Genomic DNA, 10,908 nt, shown 5'->3' on the forward strand with positions numbered 1-10,908 from the left:
TATTACCTAGAAGGTGGGTGACACAGAAAAGTTTTCTTACTATCTTAGCTATGTGTCGGTCAAAGGCCAGATTACTGATTATTGTCTACATATCCTCCCAGATCCCTTACTATGGAGTTGAACATTACGAGCATTTTATCAATGGAGTAATTAACTTGTGTTGACAGTTTTCCAAAAGGCAATATAATGTATTTTTGGCACTGAATTTTAGGCCATGGCTTTGGCACCTGTCATTTGTCTGTGTTAAAACCAATTGTAAGATGTTGATGTCCTGAGTAGAATCAATAATAGCTATTAATTTAGAGTCATCTGAGAACTTAGTGAGCCAGAAGCCTTGAACATGAGCCTTGACTTTCAAGAAGTAGATGCCAAACAAGGGCAGACACAGCACAGATCTTGGGGTACTCTGCTGGTGACCAGTCTCTTGGTGGAGGTGGTCTCACTGATCCTGGCTTCTTGGGAGCTGTGAGACCGCCAAAAATCTAATGAGTTATATAAGGATTTACACCTAGCTCAAAATGCTTGTTAACAATGCCTGAGTGGGTATTTTATTGAGTGCCTTAGACAGGTAAAGATATGCAGTATGCACTGTTTTACACTAGTCCATTGCCTTGGTAACCCTTTCAAAGAAGTATACCAGTTTAAGTAGGCATGATCTTCCCATAACAAAGCCAAACTGAGATAGATCCAGTGTTTGTAGGGTGCTTTGTCCTTGTTTAAAATTTCCATGATAATTCATACTATGGCTTTGCATATTAGTCTTGTTAGATCGATAGGACTGTAGTTCTCTGTGTCAGTTGATGCCCCCCCACCTTGTGGAGGGGGCATGACTGCTGCCGTCCTTCATACACTTGGAGTGTAGCCCATTTAAAGTCTGTGGTTGGAGAGTGACTCAAGTGGTCTTGATAGATCATGTTTTAGACTGTTCAGGATGCAACTGGGGATGTTGTTGGGATCCATGAAGCTGGTCTTCTTGGCTTTAGTGAGTGCTGCCAGCAACTGGTCCATGCTGATAGCTGGGGAAGTATGTCGAAGGGATTTCACCTGTTCCAGCTGGCAGGGGGGTGGGGGTATTGAGTGAATTGTGAAGTTTGAGCTGAATTTATTAGTCAATAGATTTGCTATGCCACCCTAATTAGTAAAGGTCGTACCATTCACCACCAGTTCACCACAGTGATGTGTGTTACTTCTAAGGTTCCAAACATAGCTGAAGAAGGCCTTATGATAGTCCTTAGCATGTCAGGTTAGCCTGACTTCATAGATGACCATGTTGGACATAATTAGACCTCTTGGTTTCATGTTTAGTTGTATAAAACAGCACTTGTCTGTAAAGGAATTGGTCTTCCTGATTTTTACCACAAGTTTACTTTTATTATTTAACCTGTTTAGACAAGGATTCTACCAGTGGGGTTTGTTTTTATTTCTGGTAGGTACAGCAGCATCTATGCAGCCATAAACATATTTGTACAGGGACTCCATAAATAATTCTGCATAGATAGCTGTGGTCTTAGGGTTAGGGCAAGCCTTAAATTGTGACAAACTGCCACTTAATAGGATGTCGTTTCTCTTTGAATAGTTCCTGTTACTTGTTTAGCTGGGTTCTCCTAGTTAATTTTTACTTCAAAGAAGACAACTTTGTGATCTTACCTCACTAGATAAAAGATGACATGGGGAGGGGAGGGTTTCAGTGCTGGCCACTGTTGGTGAGTACCAGGTCCAGATTCAGTTTGTTTGATCCTGTGTTTGCAGCAATCACTAGGGCATTTGTGTTAATAAAGTCCAGGAAGCATTGTGCCTGTGAGTTTGAGGCAATTTATGTTTCCTAGTTTATTGAGGTGTAGTTAATGTCACCCATGAAAAGGATGTTTAGTTGGATGGTGAATGCCTCTAGAGGGTTTAGGTAGGAGTCATGAGACTCTAGAGACATAGATGTTGACCTGTAGCTATCCATGATATGGTGAAGGACCTTATCAATAGTGACTTGCATGTGGATGAGCTCCATGGTATCACCCTGTTTAACCAATCTGGAGGTATGTCTGTTGCTAATGTAGATCAAGACATCTCCACCTTAGATCCCAGTCCGTGCTGTTGTTGGTCTAAATATGTGGAAGACACTGCAACCTTTCACTTCTGGAGTACTTTCCATGGTTTTAAACTAAGTCTCAATCATAGCACAGATGTCTACATTCTACAGAGTAAGAAGGGCTTGATGTGTATGGAGTTTTATGCTTACGCTCTGACCATTGAGCAATAGCACCTTAAGGCTTTCAGATTTTTTCACTATGTTAGTAGTTTTGACTTTTTGCCACTGACTAAGAGGGTGGAAAAAGTTTTAGCCAATATCCGACAGACTAGGGGGGACAGGAGCAGCCCATCCTTGGCAAAGCAATGTGGTCTGTTGACTATGTCCTCCCATGCTGACAGAAATTAGATCCTCTGGAGTGACACCGGAAACTAAGCCATTTATCAAAGTCAATCATGTTATGTTCATACTGTGGCACCATTCTTGGTGAATCTAGAGTGCTGCTCATTGCAAGGGCTCATGCCTATCATTGACACTTATTCGGAGAGATCAATTATTTATCTTTTCATATATCCAAAGAGGTATGTCTCAGGTCATCTAAATTCACGTGGATTATGGTAAGTAACTTGAGTGTGTGCATGATATTATAGATCCAGGCTCCAGACATGCAACTAACCATTATCTTCTCCTTGTCTAACCTGGTGAGTGGTGCATCTGTGTGTCAAACACTGGAATCCACAATGACAACAGCATTATGTAAAGTATATGCTCGCCTTATGGGCATTGGTCTTGGTGGACTATTGAGTATAAGCTTAAGGGGGATGTTTGGTACTGCTTTTGGTTTGTGCTTTAGTGATTTCTGAGGAACAGTGTTACCATTAGGTGGCTTTGGATGTCTTTGAGATTTAGAAAGGTTTCTTTATGTGCCTCAGCACAATGGAATCTATGTGTTGGTGAGTGTTGGGTGTCAGGGATGTAATGTGGGCATTACTGACAACCTTGTTTGCTTGTAAAATTTTTATCTCCAAGGAAGTTGTGCATTTACATCTCTTTCATGCTGTGTTATTCTTTAATGGGTCTATATTAAAATCGCTAAGAGGCGTTACATCAAATGCCTCTTCAGTGACACATTAAAATTGAAGTTTGAAAATAGCAAAGGCTCAGTACAGTGATTTTTTTTTTCTCTGGGAAAAAATTGCTTGGCCTAAGCCATAGCATTGACATTTACCTCACTATAATGCGATCTCGGAGTTGGTATATTTAGTTAGGGGAGGGTGTGGGGGGTACAACCCCCCACATTATGGGGTGTGGGGGTGAAGCCCCCACTTAGTTATGTTTTAAATAGTGTGTGTGTGTATGTGTGTGAGTGTGTGTGTGTGTGTGTGTGTATGTGTGTGAGTGTATGTGTGAATGTGTGTGTGTGTGTGTTTGGTACTAGCGATTTCTTTCCCAGGAAAGAAATCGATGTTTTGACTGTTCGCGTTTTAGGTCGTTCGGTCTTTATGTGTCACTGAAAAGATGTTTGATGTAACGCCTCTTGCAAATTTTAATATAGACCCTATAATGACTAACTGGTTGTCTAAGAACATGAGACAATTGCTGCATTGCCTTAGGATGCTCAAATCCACAAAACTGACCATAGAGACATTTGGAAATTACATATCCATGTTGTTCACTCCTGTAACACGTCACTGTTTAAGATTAAGGACTGGGTTTTAACAGAGATCTTCTAGCGTAGTTTCTGGTGTTAAGATCAAGATGTTATTCAATGAAAAATCTAGCTGCTCTAAGCTTATTTTCACATAATAGCACAATATTTAACAGGTTTCATATCTAATCCTATCTTTACTTGGAAATGTTACTGTCTAGGCATTTGCTACTCTATAAGGCCCTCCTAACTGTCATTGCCTGATGGGCAGCTCCATGCAATCTTGCCTGATTTATATTAGAGAAAAAATTTGTAAACTAACTCCTATTACCTCTAGCCAATAAACAGCCTCACTCTGAGTTTCCTGCAGTGCTTCCCAACTCATAGAAACCAGGTAAAAATATTCTGTCGCAAGATGAATGATCCTGGAATTTCTTAATGAAAAAGCACAGCAAAAGCAGCTCTCAAGTGTAGATTAAACAACAAACAACTACCAAAAAACTAAATCCCTGGCTAATTTGTTCTTCTGCAAGGAGATTTGGAGGCACACCAAAATAGAAAAGCCAACCGAGGAAACGACTTTTTGTCACAAAAATTAATGCTTTAAAAATGATCAAAACAGTAGGGATCACTGTATAAAGCAGGTGCAAGTGAATTAAACCAAGAAAATATTTGTATCTTAGCTTAAATGGCTCTGGTTACAAGTGAAAATCACATTCACTGCTTTCAGATGTAATGATAACATTTTGACCCTGGCACCACGATATAAATAGGTGAAGCTCTGACTACATCCCAGCCATCAAAAACTTGAATAGCAACTCAGTCACTGGAGAATCTGGGCAGAAGAGGGCACAAATGAACAGCTTTTGTCAGTTTACCTATCATGGTGGATGAGAGACAGGAATTTCTGCTGCCAATTATGGCAGTTGTTATCAGAAGTTGGAGAAAGTCTCCTTACTTGATAGCAAGTAACCACTTAAGTGGTAGCTGGGGTGCTGCTTGAATGGGCTGGCATCATGGATAATGATGCCTGTGATGTCCAGCTGGCTCCACTCAAATAGAGCTTTGCATCCTCTGCATTCAAAATATACCACCCTGAGTCATGCATTGAATATATGCTCCTTTGCCTTCACCTCTATTTAATGGGGCAGATGGCATTTGTAAGGGATGTAGGGCAAGACGCTATTCTTTCTCTGAGAAGGTGACCCACCTTCAAATTTAAAGAAAGATCCTGGATAGCAGAAAGTAAAAAAAGAGAGGGAGTTTGGTAGTCATAAGGAAAGCAGACCCCAATGTCTTTTTGCTCCCTGGAGTGGTAGGACTCACCTGCAGAGTTAAATCAGGATTCAGCATGACCCTTCCCATGAGTAACAGATGGGCTTGCAGAAGATGTAGAAAGATATCCAAGTTAAGTGGAATGGGGCGGGGACAATGACATAATTATGTTATATTGTTGCATTCTCTCCAGCCTCTTCATTAATGCTACAGCTGAAAAACATTAATGAAAATCACCCCAACCTTCTGTAATGCTCTCTCACAAACAACTAATTTATGTGGCAATTACAAACCTTTCAGAGGAAAACTGAACACCAACATTCACTAATAATATTGTCTTTCCTGGCTAAACCTTTGACTATAAAAGCTAACCATCCATCCATAATTCCCTGCATTTAGAATGGCAAACATTTCTCAGTTGACTTATTCTGTATATGTGCATGTGTATTGTTTGAATATGCAAAATTTAAGAAAATCCCCATACATGGGTCATTCATTTCAATTAGATAATTTTATCATCTTTTATTTTCTCTATTCTGTTCAGTTGTATATAAGCTATGTGTCTAATATACTGGCTGACAGCATATCACATCTAATTGTTGTGCTTGGCATAATGATTAAGGTGTTTACTTCACAAACGCAATGTAGTGAGTTTGGTTCTTACCCTTTAGTGAAATTGGTTAAGCAAATTGGTTAAACTGAAATTGGCCCACACACACACACACACACACACACACACACACACACACACACACACACACACACACACACACACACACACACACAGACACACACACACACACACACACACACACACACACACACACACACACACACACACACACACACACACGCAGAAATTGAGAGCCCATTCAAACAGTTTTAATTAAATGAAATTACTAATAACCCCACACCTGACAGAAGGTTTTACACTACGTACTATATGAAGTTTAAATGTGTGGTCTCTACTCTGAAATGTATGTGGTTTCTGAATGTATTTATGGAAATATTTTTTCTAATTTCAGATGTGTGTTCAAAAATCCTACCTTCAAACATCTGTTTGTGTTGCCATATAAAATATAGTACATTTGGTACATTAGCTGCAGACACCAAATGTGTCAAATTATAATAAGTATAAAACTTGAAAGCATATTCATTTCTTTATGCTTGAGGGAAGAAAATGAGTCAGCCCAAATGTGAAATATGCTAATAAAAGTATAAAGAAACAAAATACATGCTAATTAGCCAATCCAACATGGCAGAGCTATTCATGAAGCTATAAAGCGATTGTGTACACTCAGTGTAGGTTTTTGCAATGTACACCAAATCTCTTTGACATGCAGCATGATTACACTTAGAAAAAACATGTTAGGTGTTGCTGCTGCTATCATTATGCTGTATGTACAACAGGCTTTAAAATGGGGTGCTGCTGCCAGACCTCGGGCAAGAAGAAGAAGGGTGTTTAGACCCCATTTGACTTATCATGGACTGCATGAAACTGAAATTATTGAGATACAGAGAAGTCAGGGAAACATTAGAGGAAATATACAACCTATGCCTCCCCTATCTCAGGCCCCAGAGAAATCATGCAGAACCATTACAGTGGAAACAAAGGTATGTTTAGCATTATGTATACTAGTTACTGGTACTGTCCAGACTCACAGAGGAAATATTAGAGGTGTCATAAACATCAGCCTCTAGAATATTACTTCTTTTTTAAAAGTAATGCTACTACCTACAAGGGTGTTTATCTGCTTCCCATGAACAACACAGGCAAGAGCAAGAACCTTGCAGGAATTGTATGTAGTAGCACACTTTCCTGAAGTGTTGGGGGCCATAGATTACACATACATAGAAATAAAAGTCCCATACAGTGAACAAAGAAGGAGATACATAACAGAAAAGTTTTCCACTTTATTAACAGAAAAGTTTTCCACTTTATAAACTATCAGGTTGTCTATAATGCCCAAGAGATCATCTGCAATATCTGTGCAGGTAGCCCATGCAGTTTCCATGACTCGCACATATTGTACACGTGTGAGCTGTATACCAGCTTTGCTAGGGGTGACATTCCTCAAGGGCATCTTGTGGGGGATGCAGGTTATGCACTGCAGCCCTGGTTCATGGCATCCATGAGAAACCCATAAAACCCACTGAGCAAGGATGCAATGAAACCCATGCTCAAACTAGGAATACCAAAGAATGTATGTTTGGTTTGCTTAAATCAGGATTCTGGCATCTAGACACATCAGGAGGTGCAGTGTAGTATGACCCTGGCACCTCTTTCTAAATACTTACAGTTTGTGCCATGTTACACAATACAATTCTCAGGAAGCAGCTTCAACAAGGACAGCAAGGAGCAGGACCACAGTTTCAAGGACCCTAGGCAGGGCCAGCAACAGCAGGTACAGATGAGAAATCTGAGGGAACAGTATCAGCTGTAGATGGTGCTGGCAGAGAGAGGCATGCACTGTATGCCCTGGCTCAATCACTACTTAGGTCAAAGTCTAAGATCCAGTAGATATACAAATAGAAAAACTGATGCCTGCCAGACTCCACGACCGTTACTTAACCATGTAATGGCTGTGCTCTGATAGCATCAGACAGGGGCACCCATAAGTGACACAATTTGTACCTGCAGTAATGGCAAGGCAAGTGTGAACATTGTAAAGCAAAAAAGTTATATAACTGATTATTCATATATGGAAATATGTATATGTCCCTAAGTAGAACATTTGTCTGAGGTGCACAGTTATATTAGTAACATCTCCTCTGTAACATTTTTACAATATGCATTTACATACTAGAAACAATAGTGTGCATCACGCATTTCAATTGACCTCTGTCTATAAAACAAGGAATAGGTCAATTATACTCTCCTTTGCACACCTATACCAAGAAGTAAGTAACTAATGCTTCCACCATTGTAATAAAATTACTAACTGCAATACAATGCAGTTCAGCCGTTATAGAAAAAAAAAAATAATTCATAAATGAGTAGAAACAAGAAATCAGCAACTTTCCTTTGCAGTACAGATTGATAAATCCAGTCTTATCAATAATCAAGCATTAGCTATCTACCATGTGCATCAGAGATATATGTAACCCTAAGTTGCAAAGTCTTGTGCAAAGGGCAGGGCATAGTCATCATCATTTGCATAGGGGGGGTAAGAAGCCAAGGCTCACACCAAAGAAGTGAGTGTGTGCAAGTAAGAAACACATGTATCTTCAAGAGTATACAGTGTTCAGAGCCAGTAACAACAGATGTATAGCACTCCACAGTACTGTTCAAATGGTTTGTAGGTGTGTGAAGGGGTATGGGCAAGTTATTTTTTTTTCATGTCTGCATGAAGACAATCAAGCACTTTGATAGCACTACGTCATAGCATCTTGGACAGGAGTGAACCATGCATGGTAATCTACTCAGTTCAGCGTCATTATTTCTGACCACAAGAACCACCTCTGCTATGAGTTGCACTGCTAATTCCACTGACCTGGCAAGAAGTTTGGGTGATACCCAAACATGAGCAGTGTCTGCTGAATGAGACCTCCTCATAGCTACATCCAAAACCAGAACCCTGTGTCCTTCTACATCCTGATGTGGACACTGCAATCACTGATGGAGTAGTGGATGTAGTCAACACAGGAGTGAGTTCTTGCATGGCCACATCTGCTAACACCAGAAGATGCAGTGGCTCTCCAGCCATGTGGATGCTGACCCATCCCAGCATATGTCCATCACATATACTGCAACATACAGGGTGTTGTTCCTCTGATCTAATAAGTTGTCCACATAGTCCAGGGAGTCACTTGCATAAAAATGCATGATGTTTAGTAGTGACAGTATATCTTCTGAGGCCATGGTGGAATGTGTCTATGCCTCTACAACTGTCCTACACATACGTCTGGCAGCACCTAATGACACACCAGCTTCAGGAGGAGAATGGGCAGCAGTCTTCCTTAAAGCACCTCTAGCAACCATCCTGTGTGGCACCACACCTTCACAATGGCTACTGGGAAAAGCAAACAGCTCAACAACTGGAGAAATGACACCTGCTTGATCAATTGTGTCAACCTCAACCTGTCCTATATCAGAGGTCTCTGTATCCTGAGTGTGCATAGGCATACTGATTGTGCCAAAATATGAGCAGAGAATGTGGGGGCCACAACCTCAGTGTCACACTGACCCTCTGCACCCTCAGATTGTGCCTCTTCATCACCACCATCACCATCAGTGGCTACTGATACTCTGATATCAGGTGGTAGAAGTTCCACAGTACCATTCTTATGCTCGTGTATAACAAGCAATAAAGATAGCAAATAGAAAATTTGAGAATAAAAAGTATACAAACTTTGTAATAAAGCTATGTTAGATTTCTTAACAGATGCTAAAGCAACACAAACTTTATTCTCATATAACCCTGAATCTACATCAAAACAACTATTAACAATAAACACGTGTGCTTACCATGTGCATGTGGGCTTGGCAGCCTGCAATCCAGAAGTGCCTGAATGTGACAATGGAAAGGAAAGAAGTCTGCCAAGTATCACAATGCAAATGAAACAAGAAGTGTTGATGGAAAATATCCACATAAAAAAAATAGTGAACATTTGGATTTCTCCCAAACCCTATACAAACTCCACTTATTTCCATATGACTGTAGTCTAACTCAGAGTTATCTTAGATATATGCATATAAAGACGTTACAGTGCCACTTGCTTTTTGCATACCTGGAAGGTCTGCTTATGACACTCTGGTTTGTCTTCCACATTTGCAGCAATGTCAAGGATTCTGGTGGAACCCTCTACCAAGCTATTTTGATCTCTGTGGTTCAATAGCAGGGCAAACCCCTGCAGTCACCTGTTCCCGTGCATTTACAGCAGCTCTATGGCAGGCACAGGTTATAATGTCACTTGCCCAGTGTCATATCTGGAGTATTTTTATGCCCTCAGACAGCATTAATGCCATTGACCAAATGCTGCATATCTCAGGAAGATTGGTCAACTCTACCTTTCCCTTACAGAAAAGCTCCATGTCAAGGTAAAGCCTGTATAATGACCTCATTTTCTGCATCATTATATGGTGACTTATGGGGTACAGTCAGATTACATTTTAGATACCACATCCCTGCATAAGATGAAACAAAAAACAGCAGAAAAAAGAAAACAATAAAATAAATGTAATATATAGACACAGACAGTATGGGTGTGAGTTCATTTTTATGTGACTGCATGCATCTAGCATGCACACAAACAATTTAAATGTATTAATTGCTCACTATGACTTCACACTTCTGTAATGGAGGTAACATAAGTTTAACTGTGTAATACATTGAAGCATTAACAATAAGAATTATAAATGTAGCATTATAAATGTAATACCAAACTGTTATATCTCCCATATCCACTGCTGCAGAGTTCAGTCAGGTAAAAAGCCACAAAGCAACACATTTTTCTTTTTCTGGTAACATAAATAAAAACACAATATGCTCCTACAGGGTCTATATTATTTCCTTGAAAGGCATCTCCATCGAATTTATATTCATTGACATGACTACATCAAATGCTGCATTCAGCAAATGATCACTGCATCAAACTTTTTCTATGGGAAAGTAACTAGGTGGCCAGCATTGTGAATTAGCCCTTTTCCCCACTGTAGTACAATCTCAGAGTTGGTATATAGAAGTAGAGAGGTGTGGGGTCAATTTATGTAGTTTGTATTACAGTTGCTCTGGTGGCCATGTAGTTTCTTTCCTTAGGAAAGATGTTTGATGATTGTAACATTCGCTGAATGGATGTTCAATGGGTAGTGATCAATGAACAGCCATTCAATGGAGACGTCTTTCAAAGGAATGGAATAGACTCCTCCTACATAACACATAAGTGTGCAAAAAAGACACACAAACTAAATAATTTGTCATGTAGCATTCAGTAGCATAATTTAAGAAATGCAGATGTGGCT

Source organism: Protopterus annectens, chromosome 10.part0 (assembly GCF_019279795.1).
Source record: "Protopterus annectens isolate FY-2018-M chromosome 10.part0, PAN1.0, whole genome shotgun sequence".
NCBI lineage: Eukaryota > Metazoa > Chordata > Ceratodontiformes > Protopteridae > Protopterus > Protopterus annectens.